This window comes from Propithecus coquereli, unplaced genomic scaffold (assembly GCF_000956105.1).
Source record: "Propithecus coquereli isolate 6110/MARCELLA unplaced genomic scaffold, Pcoq_1.0 Scaffold156, whole genome shotgun sequence".
Lineage (NCBI taxonomy): Eukaryota > Metazoa > Chordata > Mammalia > Primates > Indriidae > Propithecus > Propithecus coquereli.
The window spans coordinates 4,340,989-4,365,094 of NW_012140080.1; positions in this window are offsets into that span (position 1 = coordinate 4,340,989).

Genomic DNA, 24,106 nt, shown 5'->3' on the forward strand with positions numbered 1-24,106 from the left:
TTCTGATAAATAGTCTTTGGTAGTGCTATCTTCAAGCCTAAACGAAAACTCTATCAGCATTATTTGCTGGGTCAGCTGAGGCTAATTAATGAGCTCCTGGGCTTTGGTTATGCTTTGTCTAGTCTACATTGCTGGGATTTTATATACCTGGAAGTACTTATAATTTAAGGAAGTCAGAAACCAGCCACATTCCCTCTCAACAAAACTAACAGGTCTCTATGGGCCATGAGCTATTTGCAGGGTGGGAGGCAACAGTGAGGGGAAGATGAGATATCATGCCCCTAAACTCTGTATCCTCCAAACATCAGGTTCTTTTCTAAGTGACCACGGCCACAGCGGGAGGCCTGAGAGCCTGGGAAGGCAGGGGGATCTGCAGCACTGGAAGACCCTGGCGAGGCAAACGCCCGCCCAGCCAGATGTGGGATTTTGAAGATCTGGGCTGGATATACCACTTTTCTTTGGAATCACTCAGTACTAATGAGTGGGTGCAATTTCTTCTCAGCCTTCCCCCAGCTGTTGAACCTGTAAAGCCAGAGTTTTAGAGTTTGTTCCAGGCCTTCCACAACATTCCGGGCGGAGTTCGCCACATCCTCCTCCTCCTTGCTCCGCACCACTTCTTTCCTAGCATTATCACTACTCTTGTGCCTCTGACAGACACTGCCTGGATATGTCCTTTCCCCCTTCCACGCTTTGCAGAGGCGAAGAACTTGTCTCAACTTCTTTCATCTTCCCAGCACTCAGCCCAGTGCCTGGCATGTAGGAGATGCAAAGTAATTATTGAATAGATATACTGATCAACTAATTTTATGAGAAAATTGAAGATTTGGGGTTAAAGGTGGCAGATTAATCAAGGGTATTTGTTTCCCTGATCAAGCCCCCACTAAAGTGGAAGTAAAGGAATAAAAAACTCACCAAGGATAGAAGAAAGGAAGAGGAGATATCAGCAGACAAGTTATTTCAACCCGTGTTTTGAAAGACGGAAAACACACATAGGAGTAGAAAGAGACCTAGAGAATAGATGATGCTACAACCTCAAGTGCCTGCGGTGGAGGCGGCCCAGGGCCAGGAGCTGAACCCCCTGCAGAGCCGTGAAAGGCCTTGGACTTGGAGGTGTCAGGTATGGCAAAAGGCAAGGAGGGACTGAAAACAGGAGGATTGTTTCAAAGGTTGATTATCCAGGGACACTGAAGTGGGCACCAAGCATGGCAGAGGGAGAAAGCGGAGGGGAGAGTACAGGGCTGAACACAGGGGTTAAAGTGGAAATATGCTGACCCCACTGCTCCCAAGAACACTGGCAGCCAGTCAGGAGGATTCTTCTCTGATTCAGTTAAGTGGGCGCAGAGCAGAGCCTGTCGGATGCCGACATCTGGTGATTCTCTCATTAAATGGTTTCCTTACAGTTAAGTCCATGGTCCACAAGCTCCATCCATGCCTCCATCCAGAGCCTCCTCGCAGCCTTTTATTGCCTTGGTTTTAAATATGAGCCCAAGAACAGTCAAGGAATGATCACTAGACATTGGAGGAAAAGTCTTGAACCTGAATGAGAGATACCAAAACAAACAATGGGGAGGGCAGGAAAGAGGGAGGGAAGGAGGAAGGAACAAGGCAGGTAGACACAAGCAAAGGAACAAACAAATCAGGGTGTGGGAGGTTAAGTGACACGTCTACTTACACAAACCCAGTACTTGCAGGGCTGGGACCAGAAGCACTGCGTCCTGAGTCCTACCGGGCCAGCACTCTGACCACTAAAAAGGCTGCTTCTTCTCTGAAGACAATTCATTGCTACCATCCAGTTCTTTTTTTTTTTTTTTTTTTTTGAGAGAGTCTCGCTTTGTTGCCCGGGCTAGAGTGAGTGCCGTGGCATTAGCCTAGCTCACAGCAACCTCAAACTCCTGGACTCAAGCAATCCTCCTGCCTCCCTCAGCTTCCTGGGTAACTGGGACTACAGGCATGCACCACCATGCTCGGCTAATTTTTTCTATATATTTTTAGCTGTCCAATTAATTTCTTTCTATTTTTGGTAGAGACAGAGTCTCGCTCTTGCTCAGGCTGGTCTCGAACTCCTGACCTTGAGCGATCCACCTGCCTCGGCCTTCCAGAGTGCTAGGGTTACAGGCATGAGCCACCGTACCATCCAGTTCTAACACTGGACTCCACATAAACAATCTTCATAGCTTTATTAAAAGCCCAGCATAGTTCTATTGCAACTTTCACTCCACTTTTAAGACTGAATTTGTTGAACCAACAATTTACAAAGACCAACTTTTAATTCATGGCTAGTTTACTTCAGCTGTTGAAATAAATATGGCTTGTTGGCAATGGCCCTTTCAAAAAAAAAGTCCTACAATTGCACGTAACCAGCCTTTGAATGGATCAACTTTTCCTTAGTTTACAGACACGTCATTTGAAACTTTTCCCAAGACATAATTTCCATTACAGGGAAGTTAGTGAAAATTTCAGTGAGATTCTTGCTTTCCCAAATTCAATGTGAAATCCAGATGCAGTTAAGTGTTGCTGTAAACTTTATGAGTTAAATATCTAAAGGTTGGGGACACTGTGCAGCACAATAACACCATCTATTAAAACAAGGATTCATGTTCACATTTGTAGCCCGAGTTTTCCTGCCACAAGTGAATGAATAAACATTACTCAGCCAAGAACTGTTTGGACAACGCTCCAGGAGGCTGATCTATGAACAAACAGCACGTTGCAGTCTTCCCTATTTCTGGCAGACTAGTGGATTAAAGTTATCAGAAGTAGATGGTTCTAAGTAGGATATTTTCTATCTCTTTACCAACCCATCAAACTCCTAAGACTGGTTGAATTTTTCCCTAAGTATAAGATGTGTAGCCCCATGTCTATGAAAATGACACTATCAATACATACTCTTCACTGATGATGGGGTGTGATTTATCCACCAAAGCTCTCACCACTCTCTCTTACCTTCACAAGAGAACCTGCCGGAGACCATCATGGCTGCCAGGCATGCTTGTGAAGTGTCCACCCTACACATCTGTATATAGCAGCTCCAAAGACTTGGGGATGCTGAGACTAAACAACAATAAAATTCTTTCAAACTGGAGTAAGACCAAAACTTGGTCCCATTTAATCCTACAATCATGTGTGCAAACACACACAAATATACATGCCTGCTTTCCACAGAAATGTACCCGATGATGGATCGAAGCAGCATACAATACGAAAGACCATAAAGGAGCTTCTGTATCACCCCTGCCCATGAAAACAGTCTGTAAGGAGGTATCTGGAAGAGAAGATAGCTGGTGGTGAGTGAGGCTAAGTGACAAAAGAAAAGGCAGGAAAATGAGTCTCTTAAATTCCTCTCTCAGGGCTGGAAGGGAAATATCTGTTTATGGAAAGGAGACCTTCCCTTTCTTCTGCCCAATACTGTTTGCCCAAGGAAATCCTCATCTTCCAAGGCTCTGGCCCATATATCACCTCTACCATGCACTGTACCGTGCATATTTATAAATCTGTCTTATCACCCCACTAAAATGCAAGCTCATAAAGCGACCAGGTCTTAGAAACCATAAATCCTAAGCCCAGTGCTCTGTAAATAATCAGTGCCCACTATGATATACACTGAATAAACAAATGAATGCTCCGGATATGCAGTAACACAAAGGACACAAAAGTAAGCATCTAACTCAAACAGTTCTGACTAGGAGAGTCAGACAGGAGAGGAAAACAGACCCATGTGTAAATGACTGTACCAGGATATATAGATATCCACATAAAAAATTCTTACCACCAAGCACAGATGTGCTGAAGGCTACAAAATGATGCAAAATTCAGAATAATAAGGGAAGGAAAGCAGACAGGGCTAATCGGAGAAGGCTTTATTGATGACTGGGGACTGAGCCAGGTTTTGGAGGGAGTGAGCACAGGGAGTCATTCACAGGCAAGGGCAGGAAATCTAAAAATGGCATTAAGTTCGAGGCAGAAAGCACAGGGGAAAAGTCTGTGAGTACCATGGAAAAGCAGTAGGGTTGAAGAGCCAACATCCATCAGTTACAGAGATACTTTAGAAGAGTGGTTCTGAGGCTGGGTACAGTGGCTCACACCTGTAATCCTAGAACTTTGGGAGGCTGAGGCAGGAGGATTGCTTGAGGTCAGGAATTCAAGACCAGCCTGAGCAAGAGCGAAACACTGTCTCTACAAAAAACAGAAAATTTAGCTGGGCGTGGTGAAGTCCACCTATAGTCACAGCCACTCCAGAGGCTGAGGCAGGAAGATCACTTGACCCTAGGAGTTTGAGGTTGTAGTGAGCTATGATTGTACTACTGCACTCCAGTCCCGGTGACAGAACAAGACCCTGACTCAAAAAAATAAAAAATAAAAAGAAGAGAGGTTCTGAGTCATGGGCAATTTTGCTCATGCCCCCTCCTTCCACCCCCTTGGACATCTGGAAATGTCTGGAGAAACTAGAGGGAGGGTGCAAGTGGTTTCTAGGGGGTAGAGGCCAGGGATGCTGCTAAACATCCTCCAACACACACACAGGATAGCCCCTACAACAAAGAATTATCTGGCCTAAAATGTCAATAATGCCAAGGTTGAGAAACACTGCCTTAGAGCTGTATCAATATTACGGGGAATGGTGCTACCATTCCCAAATTGCTTCTAGGTGATCATTTCTGCTATTTTCTGCAGTCTAAATCAAGAGGACAGAAGGCTGGTCAGGAAGCAACAAAAGAAGAATGGTGCAGAGGTTGTTTGGAGCTGGACAAGAGCTCTGACTTTCTTAAGGGAGCCAAAGAAACGGAATTCATTTCAAAAAAGACATACTGAATTCCTGCCATGTGCAAGTTGGTCAGGGGAAATTCTAAGCCAGTAGGTTCACAATTAAGCAAGAAAGATGAACACGATTCACAGTTAACAATAATCCAAGACAGACTATGATGTATGTCGCTATAGAGGCATACACTAACTGCTCTAGAAACAAAACATGATTCTCTGTGGGCATGAGGAAAACTTCTTCAAAGAAAAATTTACATGACCCCTGAACAAAATCTGCAGTCAGAAAAGATGAGGAAAATGGTGAGTCTGAACAGAAAATAGTTTGAGCAGGTGAGCAGAAGTAGAAAACGGCAGGGACTGGCGAGAAATCCACTGCAGTTGGAACTCTGCAAGAGGGTTGAAATGCTAAGAGTTCAGACTTAATTTTGTAGTCAACACAGAGCCACTGAAGGTATAAACTGATATGGTCTGTGTTTTAGGGGAAAAAAATGGTGGTGGTGTAGAGGATGGGGGAGAAACTGGGATGCAGAAATGTAACATTTGGTGAAAACAGAACTGGAAATAGAAGATTTTTCTTACGTTATAGATTGGAGTGTCTCATTACCAAAAATAAAGAAATAACTAGGGAGTGAAAAGGGTTTGGTAGATGAGAAAATGAGGTCTGCTTCTGATGTGTGGTAAGACATTTTGCAGAACCAAGATGTCTGGGCCTCAAAGAAGGGAGAGATAAAGGACTCATGATACAGATGGAAACTGAAGTGCTGAAGAATCCCACCATAACGCTACACATTCCAGCAGGCAATCGAACCAGAGCATGTCCCTCAAAACAAAACAATGATATACAGTAAAACCCCAACTACCCTGATTAAAAACTCAGTTATGATATAACACAGCCAAGTACTGGCTGTAAACCTACTGGGCCCAGTGGAATTCCAGCAAGGATAAAGAAAAGCCCAAGGTTGTACTTCATCTGAAACCAAGTGAACAGTTAATTTCACAAGGGAGTGAGTATAAAAGACAAGAGGAAAAAAGAACTGAGTCAAAATTGGCCCTGGATTAGCTGATCTGGAACCTGAATCTCCAAGGCTCACTATTATAATCACCATCTCCTTGAAAACCTCCTTCCCACTTTTTCGTGTTGCTTATGACTACAGTGCAACTCCACACAAGTCAAACTGCCTCGGTTTAATACTAGTTGCGTAACTTCTCCAAGTCTCAGTTTTTTTCATGGGAAAATGTTAATAAAGATAGTACTTTCACCCTAGGATTAAATTAGCAATGTGTTAGGTGTAGCTACTGCTTAGTTGTTTAGTCCAAAAGTGTTTTAAAATTGAAGTCTGCACTGTTGTAGGTTATCTCCATTTTATGTGGCATAATGATGCATAGAAAATCTAAGAACTCATCACTCACATAAGTGTGGCAGGGACTGCTGGCTGCAGCCCAATAGTTGTTTTCCCCTTTTTCCTCCAGATTACTTAGGAACATGGCTGTTTGGTATAAAGACCACACTTCCCAGCATTCCTTGAGCCAAGTGCACCCATGTGACTAAGTCTTGGCCAATAGGATGCAAGGCTTCAGGAAGCATGCCTAAAGGCATGTGCCTTTCTTTGTGGTAGTTTTCCTTCGGGCTGACTGGAAGAATGACTGGAGCTCCTGCAAGTACTCTGGATTTGAGATAATCTTGGGAACAGAAATCATACATGGTAGAACCCCACAATGGGAGTCTGGGTCCCCAGTCAGGTCCCCACACTGCTTCTGGCCTGACCACCTCTAGATTTCTTTAAAGTGAGAGAAATAAACGTCTCTTCCAATGAAGCCATTGTCATTTGATGGTTTTTCATGAAGCCAAACCAAATCTTAACTGAAACACAAAATAACCAATGCTAGTTTATTTTGTTGGACCGGAAGCTCTATTCTGAAACATAAAATATTTCGTGTCTTATTTTCCTAGATTAAAACAAAAAAAAAACCTCAAAAAATCGTATCATACTAAACTCATGGAAAGGAAAAGAAAATCAGAGTAAAATCACACCCACATCACCATAGCACCTATGGCTAACTCTAAGTTGAGATGGTTGAAGAATGGGCGAAAGAGGAGGAAAAAACCATCATGTCAAATTATGGCTCCTTTGGTTGCTTTAAGACTTTCTCCAGAATTAGTTATTAGTGGGCAATAATGAAGCAAATTGCACACGCATATTACTTCTGAGTTATGAACAATACAACCAGCAATAACCTTTGAAACTGTCAGGATCTTTTCAGGCAGGCAATTAAAGTGAAAAATGAGAGTGTGCACAACTTCCATCACCCAATACTACATGTAATACCACCACCTACAAACACAGACATAGGAGTGGGACTCCATCTGAATATTTATTAATGCAGATCTGCTCCCATTTGTTCCCCTTCTTTTCCTGTAACCCATTCCACCCCCACCTGCCAAAATTTTTTTTTTTTCCTTTAAAGGGAAGCTCTGACATCATGCACTGCATTTATTTGAAACCTACATACACTGTGACATCTCTCCTATCTGCATTGAAAGAAATTTTCTTCCCTCTCTCGACAAAATATAAATTTAGGATAAGCTTGGATTCTAGAGGAAAAAGTTGATAAAGAAGTAAACCCAATTAGGAAAACACAGAATAATCAAGATGAAAACAATCAATAACTGATATTTATAGAAGGTATATATGTCAAGTATTGGGTACTAGGCATTGAAGGTCCCACCACCTGCCCCCAACAAATAAAGGTCCCAGCTCTCAGGTAGACCAGACTCCAGAGGATGCAACTTATATTGATCAAAGAATGATCAAGTACAAAAATATCGGCTTTTCTGCTGGAGTATAGGAATCACTCACTGTTTGCATGTTTTGTGATTTAAGTACCTGGAAGGACTTTAGGGAAAGGGTGGGGATAACCACAAAGGGAGGAGCCTGATGAGCCTGTTGGAATAGGTCTTCCCAAGCTAAGAAACCCGCTTGCCAGAAGCCTAAGACTGATGCCTAAGGATCCTATCTGCAAGTCTATCTCCTGTGGTTTCATCCATTTCTATGCCGACAAATACCTAGAGACCAATGGTTTCCAGCCAGAACCGCAAGTTCGTATCACCTGGGTAACTTTCAAAATATTCTGATGCCCAGGACCCATCCCCAAAGATTCCAATATGCAACTGAGGTTGATAATTACTACTATACATTCTAAGAAGGCTTAAAAACCGGAAAAGGGATAGAGAACTGGTTGGGAAAGTTATTAAACAAAACAGTTTACACTTTTTTCCAAACTAAAAAGGCAATCGTGAAACTGGAAATGAATTACCGAAAATGATTGAAAAGTTTTATGAATAAGTTCAATGTCCAGTGAAATCTTTTTAATTCAAACTTCACTTGGGGCTTAGTTAGGTTTTTTCCATCTTCACTTTCTTTCTATATTAAAAGTGTTACGCTTAGTAATTATGTAGACAAGTTAGTGTTTTCCTGTATTTTTTAAAACCAAATTACAAACAACCCTTGAACTATGAGTGTTTTTCATCTATTCATAAGGGTGCTCTGACAAGACGTCTGACTGGGAACCATCTATTTTTCGGTCATTGATTTTCTTTGCAGTGCGTGCCTAAAATTAATAAGGCTGCATCATTTGAGTTGTTCTGTGGCTCAGAATTTTCTGTAAGTCAGATTGGCCTGAACCAATGTGGTTTTCCTGTGCTGTTATTATTCACCTCGGTAACAAATCAGGCCATGTCCAAGCATATTAGTTTTGCATCTTGGAAGCCAGTTTTTTCAAGGATTTGGCAAAAGAATCACTTTCATTATTTCCTATCTCCCAGGGAAGCCCAATCACTACTTTAAAAAAAAAAAAAAAGAAGAAAAGCCACAGAGAAAAAGAGCTGAACATACGCACACAGAGCGGCCGGACAGCTCTTCCCAAGAGTTACCAAACATAAGTGCACACAGGGCACAGCTTACTCAGGTCGACGTCTGATCCAAGGAGCTCTGCTTGGCCAGCGAGGGGATCATGCACGCTGTCTCCGTGCCCAGGTGGCAGCCAGAACACAGCGTTCGGGCTCACCGGCCACAAAGGTTATGCACTAGTCAGGGATTTATTGCTCCTGATTCTGTGCAGGCTGTATGTTCGTTCCACTTGCTAATGAGTGGGGGCGCATGCTGAGCTGTAACTCGGACTGATCTCGCTGATGGTGTGAATTTGGGCGTCTGGGAAGTCCCTGGCCCTTCTCAGTTATCTGGCATCTGGCAGATGGCTCCTGACAATCTTGGCTTCTGTGGGAGGCCTTCTGGGAAGCAACTCTGGACTTTCTTTTTTCCCTTCTTATTTTAAAATAAGCCTTTAATTTCTTTAGACAGCAACATAATGTGGTAGTTACTGGTATAGTCTGCTATGTTCTAACTGTGTGACTTAAGCGAGTTTCTCATGTCCAGTCTCGGTTTTCTGATAGGGAAGACAGTGACTCATAGCTCCTACACATTATGAGGTTAAGAGGATTAAGGGAGAGAAGCCATATATAGCATAGGGCTGGTACATGGGAAATAGTTAATAAATCTTAGCTATTACTATTATTATTTCAGGTAGTCAGGTCTGAAAGCAGTTAGTGCTTACATTGTGGGGCTACATTTGTGAGCAATCAGTAGTTCTCAAGTAGCAATAACTGATAATAAAGATATTATTACTATCACTGAGTGTCTACTCTGAGTCACTATAGAATGAGTTGCTTTGCGCGTGCAGTCCTCCCGAAAACCCTGCAAGGGAGACATCCCTGCCCCACCTCTCTTCCCGAAGGAAAATATAAGGCTCAGAAAAGGCTCAAATTGCACAAGTAGGAGATAAGGCCATAAATCCAGGTTTGTCTAACTTCAAAGTGTGTGCTATTTGACCATACTTGCTGCCTCCCTAGAGTAGAAATAATTTGCTTGTTTTACACTGTGTCCTATTCAGTATCAATGCTCTCAAATTAAACAGCCAACTGGCCTTTTCTTTGTATTTTAATTTTTAAAGGTGGTTTTATTGTATCTCTTCCATAAATGAACATAATTTTAAAACAAAATTAAAATAAGCATTATGTAACTATTAACGTAAAAAAATGCTATTCTATGGCCCAACATCATTTCACACATCCCCAGAAGCACACTGAACATTTTCCCGGCATCCTGCCTTGCGCACTTGTTCTTTAAGTGCTATCCAGCCATAGCCATGGGACCTCAGCAACCCTATAGCTCAGGAGCAGGTAAGAGAGTGGTATTCCTAATCTTTCCAATAATGTTTTATGTTTTTTTGATTGGCAATGTCTGACTCTAGGCATAGAATTATTTCTGGACCCTGAGGTTGCTCTTGGGGCTGGTGGGCTGCTCTCTGAATCATGTAGTTGGTTTTGGCCTCACTGCAATGGTATCAGGCATCAGCACAAGTTGACCAGATGATCGACTGGATGGGGAAGTATACAGGTGTGAACCATTTCTTTCTTTCCTTTTTATAAAAGACTTAATTTTTTAGAGCAGTTTTAGGTTCACGACAAAATTGAGAGGAAGACACAGAGATATCCCATATACCCCATGCCCTCACCTCCATACATGAATAGCCTCCCCCCATTATCAACATTCCCCACCAAAGTGTTTCTGCCCCTCACTAAGAAAGTACTCCAAGGATAGAAGCACTAGAATGCTTTGGAAGCACTGGGATGACACATGCAGACAAATTCTGATGAAAATCAGAACTCATGACAGAGACTGAAACAGTTACTATATTTGCATCTCCTATTAAATTTTTCCTTAAAAAAACACCAGAGATTCCAGTCCAGGTTCTAACTTTTGGCTTTTAGCAAGTCAGTTTCCTTACTTATGAAATGGAGATAATGATACTTCTACCAACTCCTTTACAAACTTGAGGCAAGATGCACACATTTTAATTGATTACAGAGTAAAATCTAAGGCTCCACCTCAGCTGCCAAGATAAGGTGGGCTCAGAGTTACTACTTCTCCAACGGGAATAACCCAACGTAGCCACATATTTATTCCTTAGCCTCTCTGGCAAATAATGTGTGGGAAGAGAAGGCTTAAACTATACACTAAAATAGAGACCTGAATTATTTAAAGAACTTAGATTTTATTTTCCTTTGCTACCCCTGGAGCTTAAAGAGTGTACACATACACCTGGATTACAATTTTTCTCTTGGAAGAGTAAGAACTTTCAGCAGGAAGTTCTTCAAACATTCTTCCAAAAAGCCATATGTCTTTTCATTCGAGATAGAAAACCTTTAGCTTTCAGCTGAGTTTATTAAAAACCATTCTGACTCACAAGAAACTATGGGATCAACTAACTTGCTCTATGCATAAAAGGAAGGCCTTCCAATTTATAAACTGAGACACATTTAAATGATTTTATCACACATTCAAGCCAAATGCAAAACTCTCTATCATGTTTAAGTAAAACAGACATTATCAAAGTAATCATGAGACATCAGATTCCTCAGAGAGGTTCAGGAGACTTTTGGGATTTGGTAAATGTTACTATCAGTTGAGTTTCAGAAAATGGAAGGCAGACACTCTGATGGATTTTCTTGGCTTACTTGAGATGAAGTTTAATACTCTAGATATGGATTCAATACCATACAGATATTGAATCTTCATTTCTTTATGGCTTGGCTTTAAAAAGGAATGCAGAGATAACATAGACTTTAAAAAATATACATGTTAGTGGCTGAATATCTATACCCGGCCCATCCATCTCTCCCCTCTTAAGTGTACCTTCACACCGTAGCCAGCGATCTAGCTCAGTGTTTTTCCGACATTTTCGCTACAACCCACAGTAAGAAATACATTTTAAATTATAACCAATACACCCGTCCATAGACACAAATATACAAAATTTCATAAAACATTACTCAACTTCACTATATGCAATGCATCCTGATAATACCAAATCATTTTTTAAATGGTTGAGACCACACATTAAATTGATTTTATGACCCACTAATGAGTGTCAAGTGGCGATTTTAAAAAATTCAAACTCAAATTCAATTTGTGATTACTAAATTACAAATCAATAATGTCATGCATTAAGCCCACTCCCACACATAGCTCTTTATTGCTTACATGATAAAAGACTTAGGTAAAATATAGATCATTGACAATTTGGCTCCATCGAACAATTCTCCAAATCATCTTTCTCTAGTTCGCTACACACCCCCACACTCTAGCAACTCCTAACCTCTTCCCTTCCTCTGCACACATCTTGTTTATGCCCTAAGCCTTTGTTCTGATTATCCCGTTCCCCCTTCTCTGCCCTGTTCTGTGAACTGAGCACTGTTTCACCAGGACTCCCCTGGTTTCTGGTTAGGTTCAGCTTATAGGACTCACCAGCAGGAAATCAGAGGGCAAACGGAGAGGGTGGTGGGGTGTTTGTTCTCCTACTCCCTCCCACCTAGGCATGTTTTTGGAAGCGGCTGCTACACTCTACTTGGGGCCACAGCTCTGGGAGGTGACCCCTCTTCCAAGACTGTCACTCTCTCCAGGTCCTGGTAACAGCGTCGCCTCCCCTGGTCCTTCGGCTTTACCCTGCTGCTAGGTCCTGGTGCCTCAACACCCTTACCCTGCCACACCCTATCAATAGCCACTGCATTTAACTCACTTTTACTTTTGGGCCCCTGATTCGTACGCCCTTGTAACACGTGCTGTTTTCAAACACTTTTCTGTAGTCATCCTCAGATCCATCCTCCAAAGTCCACTACAAAGGTTCCCTCCTCTCCAAGCTTTCCACGAACATAGATGGTAGAATCGGCCTCAGTGGGCAGGTATTAAAAGGTTCAACTACATTTTAAAGTGTTCATGTTCCCAATAGACTCAGCTTCTCCAGAGCCAGCATGCTGTTCCTCTTCTGTCCCCAGAACTTCACACAGGAGCTAGCAAATAATTGTAATCACTGAAGCAATTAATAAATAAATGAAAGGTAATAGGATTCTTAATTACTAAATGACATCACAATTATCAACATATGCCACTAGGTAGTATTTTCTAACAAGAGTGTCCACAGAGCTGCCTCATCTAAATTCCCATTCTGGGGTGACCTAGTCTACACTCTCTAAATGTATCTGCTGGGGTCCAACTACAGACAACAACTGCTGCTACCGCATGGTGAACCAGCTATCTCTGGCAGTAACTAGCTAGCTCTCCACAATCCACATCACCTGGCAGGGTGTTTTCTGCTTATTATGCTAATTAGATTTTACTTGAAAGATATAATTATTGCTGCAACCCAAGGAAATAATTAATGGCCAATTTTAGTGGGCAAAATATTCATTAATCAAGTCAACAGACAAGAGACCTGCAGAGTTTAGGAAAAAGGTCCTTAGAGAAGAATAAAAAAGATAATCACCAAGAGATTTCTCCTTTTCATAAATATAGGTTAAATCTATTCAATTATAGTCTCTTGAAAGTTTACATTTCGGATTTAGTCCAATGATTCCTAATGAAGTCCAGGTTTAAACTTTTGGGTTTTAAAATGCCTCATACAATGAATCATTTTATTGCACAAAAAGGCAATGATAATGAGAAGACAACATTAATCTCATACTTGGTCTCTTTAAAAATGCTTTTTCACTCAAGGATTTCTGAATACTACAAACGTATATTACAGGCAGCGAGGAAGCAAGGTGTCATGATGAGAATGCCATTTGGCTTGGTGGATGTTTACATCATCTTCCACCCTTATAAGTACACAGCCTTTCAAACCTGAGGGTGAGTGGACATTTTAAGTTCTACTAACACCTTGGTAATCAGAGCCCAGGGAAATATTTGCCCAAAAAACAACATAGTGCTACAGAGATCTGATCAAAGCTACACCTACTATGGACAGATACTGCAGTCCCTAAGAGCATGGCCCCTCATAAACAATAATAAACAAGCCCCTCTAGCCTCCTCCCACAGCCCTTCTTCTCAATGCCCTTTTATAATATTCATGTCCTCAGATTCATGTCGACTGTATACTGCCTAGACGTGTCTCCCCATGACATTATAAGGGGCTTAAAGGACAGGGGATGGCTCACAGAAGGCAGAACACAACTGACAGTTGAGTTTATTTTTTAAACCAAAAAAAAAATGTCCACGTTTTCATTTAATTTTAAACGCTAACAACCGTATCCTAGTCTCGACATGCCCATAAAGCTGTTTCATCGTCCAGGAAAAAAATTTTTGTTTTAAATAATGTTCACCATCCACATCTTAACAGTCTGGATGCCAAAGCGTTTTTCATTCAGAGTAATGATCTTCAGGAGTAAAAATAATATAATTATAACTGAACTACTTGGTCAGCTAAATCACAACCAGAAATGCACTGGTGCGTATTTCATTCACTGTGTCAAAAAATCTTCGTTCTGAACTATCAACACAGCACTAAATTTTGATCTGTCATTGAAAACAGGTCGCTTCTATTTCTGGCTTACGGCATGGTAACAGGGTACAGCAATTGGCAAAGACAGCTAATATTTCACATTCAATCTCCCCACCTGACCTCCTGCATCAGAAATGGAGGGACCCATGAATAAGGAATTATTTATTATGTAAAACACTCCCTTTTCTTCTTTAAAAGAATAAATAAAACAAAAACCCTCTGAATCAAAGGAGAGAAGAAAGAACACACTAAAATTCTTGGGAAGAAAATTTGTCATTGATGGGATGGCCACAGAAGGGTGTCAGTCGCATACTCTTAAAGACAGGAGGGAAGCGGGAGCTCCAGTGTGTAAGTAAGTGGTCCTTGAGACAAAGCTGGAAGAGCATTTTCAGTGGAGGGAGGACTGCGAGAACAAAGACATGCCAGCCACCGTGGGTGCGGCCTCAGCTGGCCCTTCACTCGCCACTGCCACCAAGGGTTGAGACGCAGACAGATGACTTACATGCATGGTAGAAGAAAGCAACATCTCCTGGGATTCTCCTCCACACCTTGCTTTGAAATCACTTGTGTTCCATATTTAAACCCTGTTTTTATCTTTCTTTTAGTTTACCTTTAAACAAAACTTTGAGAAAAGCTTTGCAGATACTTCCCCTCCTTTGCCCCTCAATGTGAGCCTGGGCAAAGTGACCCTCCCTTCCCCTCCTTCTAGTTGCCCCATCTTCACACTTACCACAGGGTTTGAAACCGCCGGACTGGCGTTCTCTCCCATCAGGCCAGTGTTCCTCAACCTGGGAGCTTTTTAAAGTAGTTAAACCTGGCTGTAGCCCCAGCAATTCTGATTTAATTGATCTGGGATGAAAGTGAGGCACCTGGGATGCACCCCAGGTGATTCCAATGTATAGCAGGGGCTCAGAACCCCTGCTGTGTAAAAAGCTTTCCCTTAGGACAAGCCCCGTATCTGGTCATCTTCGAAGCAGACCTAGCACAGAGTCTGCTCACTAAATATTAACTGAACAGATAAAAGAATGTTGTCCAGTGATTGAAGAAGAAAGAAGAAGAAGAAAGAAGAAGACACCAGGGGAAAAAATAGGAGGGACAATTCAGGATGGGTTATACACTAAAATAGTATAAAAGAGTTTCTCAAACTTGAGTGTGCAACAGGATCACCTGGAGACCTTTTACAACTCGGACTGTGGGGACTCTGCCCCGGGGTTTCTCATTTAGCAGGGAATTCTACCAGGTGGGGCCTGATAATCTGCATTTCTAACAAGTTCCCAGGTGATGCTGCTGATCTCGGCACACTTCCAGAACAGCATTCAAAAGACCAAAGCAGACTAGTAATCTGAGTAGGTGACACAGTAACACATGATAACATGGGGCTACAGGCATCTCTGATTAGGTGGCCACATTGTAATACTTTCAAGGACATCACAAGGAAGATTGTGCAGACCTTTAATCCTATCTGATTGCTGGCCACAGAGAGACCAGGACCAAGGAAATCTCCCCTTTGGACTGCAACTCTAATTAAACCAGCAATCTTTAATTTTCATGGCTTAAGTATCTGAATCATCCATCACGTGTCCACAACCTTTCAGAATTAAAGTGTGGCTAGCAAAAACAACAGACTGCCATCAACATCTAAATAAAAATTACAGTACACTTTCCTAGAAATAAGGCCCAGGATCAAATTTTCCAAAAACAACCAATAGCAGACCCAGGCCAGAAAACAAACCCACGGCTGCTTGTTAAATGAACTCAAGCACTAGATTCTACAGCTGTAAAAATATAGTGGTTTAAATCCAAGCTTCTAATAGCCACCCAAATAGATGCTATACTAAAATTACTCGAGGTGGGCAGGGGAATGCATGCTTTCTTCAACAACGGCCAGTTAAGACATTGCTTTCTTAAGAGACAAAAGCGAGGAATAAAGAACATGCCAAGTGCATTAGGTTTTCCTATGAGGGCACCCGTTGCTGGTTCCCAGTAACCCTCTAATCACATGGGCCACTAAACAGTGACACAAATGGCACAGGCAGGGGTTCTCTCTCCATCTCTAGTGATCAGTCCTATGGACTCTAGCCAGCAGTGATAAATCTGGGTGTCAGATACTGAATACTTTTGGGTTGTGAGACAGTCTTCAAGGAGTTTCTGGAGCAGAAGTAAACAGGAAATTGTGGCCTCCAGAAAGTACTCTATTACTGGGAAGAGAGTGGCATAAAAATGGTGGGCTCACCCGCACGACAATGATCGGATCTTACATTTACACGGAGCAGTGGTTCCAAAGTGTGGTCCCCGACCAGCACCATCAGCGTCCCCCCTGGGAGCTTGTCAAATTCTCAGCTCCCTCCCCACTCCCAGACCTACTGAAAACAGAAACTAGAGGGGGAGGGAGGAAGCACAACCTCCATTTTAACAAGTCCGGTGTTAAAAATTCTGATGTAGCTAAAGCTTGAGAGATACTGACACAGAGCTTTAGATTCCTCAAAGCACCTTGGCTTAGCTTTTCTTGGGAAATTCCAACAACCACGTGGGGAACAGAGTATGATCCTACTTAAAAAATTAGGGGCCTGAACTGAGACAGCCAAAAGAGGCCTAAGGAGACATAAATGTAACAGGAGATCCTGAAGCAGAAAAAGGACACCAGAGGAAAATAAGGAAATCTGGATAGCACGACCTTTAGTTAATCAATTTGGTTCATTAACTGTAACAAATACACTATACCAATATAAGATGTTAATAATAGGGAACACTGGACATGGGAATATATGAGAATTGTAATTTTTCTATAAATCTAAAACTATTCTAAAATAAGTTTGCTTAAAAAAATTAGGGAACTGATGCTCTGAAACACTTATTAAAGATGGTAGACACAGAGGGTGTCTGTTGCATTTTTTTCTGTATGTTTAAAATATTTTACCCAATATTTTATAATTTAAAATATTTTATCATTTGAAACTATAAAAATTTATACTCACACTTTCTTTCCTTTTTTCCAGAAAAGGACCAGTACTTGTTTAGACAACAATACTGTGGTTGACGCAGGCCTGAAACGCACCCTCACCCAACCAGTTGCTATAGATCCTCTCTGTGTGGCCCTCCTTATACTGGCAGCTCTGTCGCCATGAACGGACCTGCTCCACTCTCGGGATTATCCCTGAAGGATAAGGGTGAGGAGGTGAACTTGCTTGGTGCCCCTCCTCCTCTGGCTTTAGGTCTCTGCCTCTCCCTTCACACTCACACAGGCCTCGACATTTCATTTCGTACTGATGCTCCCAAAGAACCCTAATCTCAGCTAACTGTCTTCCAACGGTAGCTGAGTGGTGCCTTTGAGTGCTGCTCCTTCGAACAGAATGGCATTTTAAGGACAATACAGACCTTATGAGCCCCACAGGCCTGACCTGCACGGCGAAGGCTGCCCACGCTGTCACCCCCAGCCGCCTGGCCGTTTACCTACGTCCCCTCCTCGCTGCGGACTGGACTGAGTTTGGTCAGAGGTAAAGCGCTTCCCCCTTGCCCATGGCCTCTGAGTGAGCAATGCTTCTGAGGCCAGCCTGGAGCTCTCGATGTCACACACAGTCATTCATTTACTGCTTTCTTGCATTTCTCTGATCTCCGAAGGAGTTAAAAACAGGTGGTGAAACTGCCAGAATGGGGATTCAGGGGAAAGAGAGCTAAGAGGCCTGGACAACCCATAAACTGAATTTTAATCCCTGGAATAGTGGGACATTCACGGCTGCCCACACGTTCCTGAGGCTGGCTATTTTCGCTCCACTGTTTTAATGCCAATACCAAGGAATGTGTGTGGCGGCCAGCCTTCCCCTGACACCTCTGCCTTGGGTCTCACCCAGAACAAACGAGTGAGGATGAGGGGAGAGGGGCCAAGGGACATCATTTGCGAGGTCAAGAAACAACACTGAGAGCTTACTGGCTTGTTTCTAGACCAAACACATCAACATGTACCTCCTGGTCCTCCTTGCCCTTACCCGTGCGGTTATCTCAATTCCCCCGCTCTCCCTCCACGCCACAGTGGAATCCAACCCAAACACTCCCTAAAGGGCCCATCAGAGTCCCAAATGTAGTCCAGGGGTTCTCTGCTTTCTTCTGCATCATTCATTCTTTCCTGCAACAAATATTTATTGAACACCTACTATGTGCCAGGTACTGTTCTAGGCACTAGAAATATAGCAGTGAACAAAAAAGAAAATCCCTTATGTTGTGGTGTTGACATTCTGGCAAGGGAAAGGGCCAATAAGGACATAAGTAACCATATGCCACTAAGATTACTATGTCATCTGGCTACTACTAGGAAGAAAAATAGATCAGGGGAAGGGAGGATATAGAGTGACAATTGTCCTGGTCCCTTAATTGGCACTTAGCTTATGCTATTATTTAACTGGGTTAACATTTCTTTATTGCCTCTTGAGGTAGACACTCTATGTTCTCTAAGGACAGCGGGCTGGGTTTTTGTTTGTTTGTTTTTTGTTTTTTTTTTGAGACAGAGTCTCACTGTGTTGCCCGGGCTAGAGTGCCATGGCGTCAGCCTAGCTCACAGCAACCTCAAACTCCTGGGCTCAAGCGATCCTCCTGCCTCAGCCTCCCGAGTAGCTGGGACTATAGGCATGCGCCACCATGCCCGGCTAATTTTTTTTTGTATATATTTTTAGTTGTCCAATTAATTTCTTTCTAATTTTAGTAGAGACGGGGTCTCGCTCTTGCTCAGGCTGGTTTCGAACTCCTGAGCTCAAACAATCCCCCCGCCTCGGCCTCCCAGAGAGCTAGGATTACAGGCGTGAGCCACTGCGCCAGGCCAGACAGTGGGCTAAGCTTCATTTAGCATAGGATTATGCACACAGTAGATGTTCAACCAATTCTGTTGAATGAAAGAACTTACATAATGCAGCTGATTCATATTTTAGAAGCTTTGGCCTTTCAAGTACCAAGGCAAATCAGGAGATGGATTAGTCCACATGGAGCCACATGTAGTGAGTCATTCATTCTGCACCTAGTTATCAAGCAGCTGTGTGCTGGGCAGTGCGTCCTGGCCAGGTACTCATGACTCCGCCATGACTTCCTGCCCCCACGACATGTACATGTACATGTGAAATAGAACACCAGGAGATAAGTGATCATTTCCAGAAAGGAAACAAGCAGGGAGATGAAAAGACTAACAACAGGACGTAGGGAAAGGCCCTCTGAGAAGGTGACATTCCAGCTGAGACCCAAAGGAGGAGAAGGAGCCGGCTGGGCCAAGGGCAGGGGAGCCAGGCTCCTGGTGGAGGAGACCAAGGGCAGAGGCCTGGAGGTAGGAACATGCTGGGCGTGCTCCAGGGACCATGTTAGTGTAGGATGAGGCTAGGGAGGGGCAGGAGCCAGCTCCCACAGGCCCTCATGGGCCACTGTTGGGAGTGTGGGTTTTATTTTAAGTGCAATGGGAAGCCACAGAAGAATCCAAGCAGGAGAGACCATGAGATTTATATTTTAAGATCACCCTGACAAGACAGGCCCAGAATCAGGGTGACCACAAGTCACAGTGTGTCAGGGACAATGCCATTTTATGCTTGTTGTCCCAGCGTAATAATTAATAGCACCCCATTTCACTCTCTGTTGCAGATTAAAGGAAAAATTACATGGCCATCCTATCCAGAACTCGTTATTACAATTAATATGATTCAACTCTTCTATGAAACCTGTTATTTTCCCGACCAATCATGTCCTGATATGATATATTCTATAGTGAAAAATTAAGCCTGTCCTCTAGCATAATTATAAAAAGGTTCTACTGTATTCCTTTTTTTTTTTTTTTAAAGACAGGAAAAAGAGAAAATTCTATAAACTTCTCTCCATGATGTATTCCACATTTCACAGCTGCTGGCAGGGGAAAACTTTTCCACAGATCAAATCTAAAATTTTCGTGGTTCAGCTGGAGTCTGTCCTCACTTGATAGGGACAGAAAGAGCCAGTCATTGCTCTCTGTGCTGAGATACTGAGAGTCCTGTTCTTGAAGAAGCCTGCCAAAGTCACCTCCGAGGAGCTCCAGGTTACATAACTCCTGTTTCTCTAACCTCTCCTCTCAGGTCTTATTTTTCAAATGTTCAGTCTTCCTTGTGGCTCCTCTGTTTATCCTTGCCAAGTTCTTCACACTGACACAGTGCTTCTAAAGTTATATTCCAGAAGCCCTCTGCTATTTTCCTGACCAAATCTTTCCAGAAGCTTCAAATCTGCTCTCCTCTGCATCTAAGCCATGGGCCGGGAAACTGGAAACAGTCCCGACAAACCACGCTATACCTCCTGTCTCGCTTCCACCTGTCCTCTCTGGACCAGACCACCTAAAGAGAGGATTAAGCACAATCTTACCACATCTGGGCTACAAAGGCACGTATGGGTGGCAACTTCTGTGGGCTTGGATTATACCCCCTTCTCATATTCCGTCTTAGAATCACAGAGTGTCAGGGCAGGAGCGACCTTAGCAACACTCTTTTCATTTAGCAGATTTATTGAAGGCTGATCTCAGGAGCAGCTCACAGAAGGAACGGAACACACAGAAGGGCTTGGAGCCCCCTCCCTCCTGCTTTGCTAGCCCTCCATCCACTCCAAGGAATTGTCACCGCCCTCAGACTGGTTTATATTGACCTGTATGTAACGTACATGACTTTTTCCAGCCCCCTCCTTGACTTTATTTAGCTTCTGAAGGGCAGAGAATATAGGTAATAGGTCTTTGTATTACTCACAACATGGCATCTTCCGTGTAAACAGGACTCCATGTGGATACTGTTCAGACTGAACGGATGTCTGAACGGATTCTTAAGGCTCCTCCTTGGTTTGTTTATGAGACAGACATTCAAACAAGAGTAACGCTACCAGCCTTTGGGAGTCTGGGGGGTCACAGGCTCTGGGGACAAACAGACCCGAGTCCAAATCCAGACTTCTAGTGTACTAGTTAGTATCTAACTAACTAGTAAGGTAGTTCATCTTTCTTCACCAGAAAAACGGGTGTAATATACCTACCTCTCTATGAGCGCTAAATGAGCTTATGTATGTTGCACCTGAAAGCCTCAACAGGTACATACATGTTCTTCCCCGAGCACCACGACCCCTCTTGTGCTTGCTTTGCTTGGCTAATGTGAATTCTGGCCTTTTCCCCCACAAGTTAAGCTTTTGCCAAAAAAGGAAAAAAAAAAACAAAAACAAAAAACTCTAATAGTACTGTTCTTACTAGGGGCATCGTTTTTTTCTCATCCTGAACTATTTAAAACCCTCCTTAGATAAGAGATAAAACCATGCCGTAACTTATATCCCTTTGCAAATTTTAAAGTAGAGTGCCGAGATAAACACCAGAATGGGGGAATTCCTGAGGTTATTTGTGACATAAGTTGAAGTTCGGAAAGTATTTAAGTTTAGAGAGAGAAGTAAGAAAGGCCTTCTGATGAGCTGTGAGCCAATGGGAAACTGCACAGGGACAACAAGTGATAGGAAATGCAGTCTGTGGGGTAACACGGGCGCGCAAGGAAGTGGACCCGGCAAGCCAGCGTCCTCCCCTGTGTCTCCCTCTGAGGATTCAGAAACTGTTTAATTCCGTGACACCCAGGACTGATACCACACTGACATCTTGTGGTTACAAGTATCATGACACTTGGGTGACCCCAAAGCAAACACTGACATGCAGCATGTTAATAAATATTACTACCATCTCTCAATTTTGCAGCCTTTAGAAAACTTCAAATGTTTTCTCAGCCCAGGCTCATCATGTTGACACCACGAAAGCAGCAGTGGGGAAAGGTAGCTGCTGCTTAATTGTGACACCGCATCTCTGCTCCAACTGTACCAGTGCCAGTGCCTCTAACACACGGCACTCTTTTCCAGCATTTGCAACTCTTGGCTGAGCACCTCTTCTTATCTGGCACCTGAGACTTCTTTAGGAGAGTTACTAAAACTTATTGGTTGTTTTAAAAGTGAAATGAAAACTGCAGCTGGAGCTTTCAAATACCAACCAAACCTCCCCCTCCCCCTCATGAAGTCTAAGAGAAGAAGACAGGAAATAGAAAAATAACCTGGTTCTTTGGAATTTCAAAATTAAATTTCTCTTCACAACCATACCCCGGAGCCACTCAGTAATGGATGGACGCCAGAAATCCTCCATGTTGCAGAGTCCCCTATGGTACTGAGTGTCTACTGCACTCAAAGCGCTTGGGGCATCCCCAGCGCACCCCAGAGGGCCCATGGTCCAACAGGACGTGGACAGGGCCCCGATCACCACGAAGCAAAGGAGGAGTGGAGGGTGGCCAACAAGGGCCAAGAGAGTGCTGGTGTGGGAGACACCAGGAAAGCTGCCATGTGAGTGCAGCATTTTATCTTTTAGGATGGTAGTGTGGGCCTAATAAAGATGTGTATGAAGGCATTTACAGCAAGGTACTTCAAGTCACGGGCATTAGGAATCGGACGAAACAGGACTTAAGTCCTAGGCCCATCACTTCCTGACCATCCATCTGAACATGCTCCCTGAGCTCTCAAAACGTCACTTTCTGTATCTGCAAAGCAGGGATGATAATTCCTACCTCGCACTGTAGTTGTGAGGAATGAATGAAATAATGTATAAAAGTGATGATTTTTTTGGCACACACTAAGGACACATAAATGAGAATGACAACTGTTAATAGCTGCAGCGGGCAGCAGGAGTGGAGCAATAGGCAGGAGAGGCCACCGCCACCTGCTGAAGTCAGGGAGGGTGGGCACGGCGTGGACAAGGACAGACAAGAACACAGTAGCTGGGGGGCCAAGGTGGGAGGACGAAGGCGGCTGGCGGGACACCGGGCTGTGGCACCTGACTAGCTCTTGCTTCCTCCATGCTCCCAGCACATTGCCTGAGTCTTCATCACATGGTTTTCTCCCCTCTTTGTATTCTCTCTCCCCAAAGAGGCCACCAGCTTCTCGAAGGCGTGGGCCACATCTCATCAGGTGCCCAGCGGAGGGCCAGGGGTGTCACAGATACTCAGTGAGCACGGGGCCTGGCCCCTTACCGTGCTGGGTCACTTTTGGCAAATTAATTAACCTCTGTTAGTTAGCAGGTTCCTCTTTTGTGAAATTCAAAAAGTAACAGTGCCTGCCTCCTTTGGTTGCTGTGAAGATTAAATGAGATAATGCAAGTGAGGTGACAAGTGACCTGAGAAAGGCTCAATAAAGCTGCTATCAGAGCCACATCTGTTAGCATCCTATTTGTCCAACTTCACAGAAACCATCAGAGAATATTTTCCATGAAGTCCAGTCTCAAAGACCTAAGGATATGCTTAGGATAAATAAGAGGGGGATTGCACAAAATTGCTACAAAAATATTTTTAAGGGATTTTTAAAGAAAATTGGTTTATCATCTTAATTTCTCAGCATTATGTAACTTCCCAGTTCTTAAGCATAGCTTCCAAAAATACACCATGGCAGCACTGCCCTTAACTGCTTTTCCAGACAAAATCTTTTCAAATTTCCACCAAAAGAATGCAGTTGGCACCACCTCAGCCTGAGCATCCTAACAAATGGATCAACTTTGCTGTGATGAGGAGGTTTAGCCCTGTATCTGTTCCCACCTGCCATCAAGGTATGGCTTTGACTCCTGACACTAAATAGGGCACAAGACTACCTTCTTTTAAAAAATAACAACATTTATGCTTTTTATTAATAACAACAGATGACTATAGAAAAAGTGGAAGATCTAGACAATTATGGAAAATAAAAGTTACCCATCATCAACTATTCAAACATGGTTCAGCTTGTGCATTTTGCTATATTACCTTCTAGTCTTCTCTGCATGTTTTTTTAAAAATGAGGGGGCCGGGCATGGTGGCTCATGCCCATAATCCTAGCACTCTGGGAGGCCGAGGCAGGAGGATCGCTTGAGGTCAGGAGTTCAAGACCAGCCTGAGCAAGAGCGAGACCCCGTCTCTACCAAAAAAAGAAATAAATTAGCTGGACA